The sequence below is a fragment of the Acomys russatus genome, chromosome 2 (genome assembly GCF_903995435.1).
Source record: "Acomys russatus chromosome 2, mAcoRus1.1, whole genome shotgun sequence".
NCBI classification, from domain to species: Eukaryota; Metazoa; Chordata; class Mammalia; order Rodentia; family Muridae; genus Acomys; species Acomys russatus.
In genome coordinates, this window is record NC_067138.1 from 31073402 (window position 1) to 31076205 (window position 2804).

The following is a 2804-nucleotide window of genomic DNA, read 5'->3' on the forward strand; positions in this document are numbered from 1 at the left end:
GTCTAGCCTAGATAATGAGAAAACAAAACAAATGCTACATGCAATGATAAGAGAGAGAAAGAGAGAGAGAGAGAGAGAGAGAGAGAGAGAGAGAGTAATTAAAAGAAAATTCATTCAAATAATTATTGATTTTTTCCATTAAAATTTATTCTTAACTATCCTGTCTTATCCCACCCCATTCATAAAAAACAAAAGCATGATCATACTATTAAATAAATTAATTCCACCCCATTACTAATGTGCCAAGCAAGTCCCACGCTTTGAAAAACACTGTTGCAGGGTGGAGAACCGGGAGTGGAATGCTAATTTGTCGGCATTGCGTTTGGGACCTTTCAGAACAGCTAAACTATTCACTATAGAGGAAGTAAATGAATGTCCTAGTGGTCTGCTGAAAGTTTTACTCTCATCAAACTTTTCAAGAAAATCCCTCACCCAAAAAGAACCGATGAAAATCAAAACAAAAACTTTGCCTGGCACAAACACATAATTCTATAATCTGTTGACTGTCGGAGGCTGCTTCACTTCAGTACGCATATGTGCCACTGGTTGCCACTGATGCTTAGAATAATTTTTGTACTTGATCATGAGATCATCCTCAGTGAACTGCCAATTCAGGCTTGCTTTTCTACTGTGCTGCCTGCCCACTAGTATACTGTGTTTCTGATAAACATGTGTCACTTAACCTGAGACATCTTTTTAATGTACACGTATTTTAATATGGCCAAATCTAGTTAAAAATTTAAATATTTGAAAAATGCTATCTACCTTTTACAATGTGCTTGAATAAATGTATGTGTTCTAGTTTGCTTTTGTTTGCTGTGATGACCAAAAACAACTTGGGATGAAAAGACTGATTTCATCTTATACTTCATAGTCCATTGCAGCATGAAGTCAAGGTAATAACTGCAGCAGAGGCCATGGAGGACCACTGCTTACGGGCTGTTCTCCGTGGCCAGCTTAGAGTGTTTCCTTATACAATTCAAGATCAGGGCTCAAGGGTGGTATTGCTCATAGCATTCCCATCCGCATCAATCTCTCATCAGGAAAACACCTCACAGACCCACAATTGATGGCAATCCCTCAATGATCCTCCCTCTCCCGGATCTCTAGTGTCAAGTGGATAAAAGCTCACCAGCATAGTCTGTAGACAGGACACATTTCTCTGTGTTTATTTCTGTATCAGTGATTTGGGTCTGGTTTAATTACTGCTAATCTCTATCCCAAGTGCCTGAATGCCCGTGAGCAGCTCACAGGCTCTGCATGCTTGGTGAAAGAGTGAAAGGCAGCCAGGGCTCTTGTTTCACAGAGGAGCCCTGTCTCAAACAAAACAAAACAAAAGAGGAAAAGAAAGAGTGAGGCAATGTGAAACTGCAAGCCAAAAATGGCCAGGCTCTGGAGTGAGTCCTTAAATGTGGGCTGTAGGAACCTGGGTCCTGGGTATCCTTAAAGACCCTCAGGCTCTCAAGAGAAAAGCTGAACAAGAAACACTTGCCCAGTTAAAGATTTAGAAGGATTATTATTCTATTCTACCTAGTATTTAAGTAGAATATGAGAGATTTTTGAGTTATTTATCCTACAGTCTCACAAGAAATTTACAGTTTGAATTATATTAACAGATTTTTTTAACCCCCATGCATATCTGCGTTCCTAAAATGCATCATTCTTGAAAATAGCAGCTTCATTTATGATAAAGATTGAACCCAGGTCCTCATGCTTGCTAAGCAAGTACTCTACACTTGCAGCTTACAGTATTGGATTTCATGTGTTAACATGGTTATCATTTTCTTTGTAGTGTCTTTTTCTGATGACAATACCTGAATCAGGAAGTGACCAGGGAATTCAGTGCTTTCGACATTTTTTTTAATGATGAAGTTTTCTGTTTGTTTGTTTGTTTTTGTTTTGACTGTCCTAAATTGCTAATTGGGTATGAATTTTACATTATGTGTATTAGCGGTAATGGTGAAGCTGGAAAGTATTGCCCGTTCTCCAGGCTGCACGGTGAGAGCTACCAATAGTGTGGTAGAACTTGTGGCCCCTTTCCAAGTCCATGGCTCTTGCGGCCAGCAGATGTCAGCCCACGAATCTCTCTGTGTTTGTGGACTGGTTTGGTGATCCACTGGGTGTCAGGATTTTTTTTTTTTTTGATAGCTTTATGGAATGGATCAATGAGAATAACCTCAAAAAATTATTATGTAGAATCTTCACCAACCCAGTAAGAATTCAGGACTCTCAAAGCCCCACAACAGCATCTAGCTCTTCCCTCACCAACAGACTGAAGGCTTCATGCAAATTTTAGCTGGTTAGCACCATGGTGGACAGGCTTGCCGTAGGTCACACCCATAGGAACTGAATGTTTATGGTCATCACTGGCACACGAACCCTAGAAATGATGTAACCTTGGTTGGCCTTGTATCCCAGCCTTCGTGCCTTATCAGGCCGAGTGGGACAGGGAGCCCTGTGCAGCGCAGAGAGCAGTTGGGTATTGTCAGCAGTGGACCCTCAGAAGAAAGCACATCATGTCGGACTGCTTTGTCCTCCGTAGCTCCTGGATGTACGTGTATGCACCCATCTTGGCTCACCTGATGGCTGCTGCCGGAGGAAAGGAAGAAGCCTTTCTCCCACAATTCCTTTTGTGGCTCCCTTAATGATGAAGTTTTAATTTTGAAATTTAATTGTGAAGTTTAGGTGGAAATTATCAGATCTGTTACTCTGCTACAGAAAAAAATAACTTTTGACTTTGTCTCTTTGGATTTCTGAGTGAATTTTGTTTGTTTATATAAAGAATATCTTAAATGGCACTTTTA

At 40.4% G+C, this 2804-nt stretch overlaps 1 pseudogene; it reads right to left on the reverse strand.

Moving 5' to 3' along the window:
• Positions 1 to 1947: 1947 nt before the first annotated feature.
• LOC127206740 (60S ribosomal protein L15-like) lies at positions 1948 to 2569 on the reverse strand (annotated as a pseudogene).
• Between the last annotated feature and the right edge of the window lie 235 nt (positions 2570 to 2804).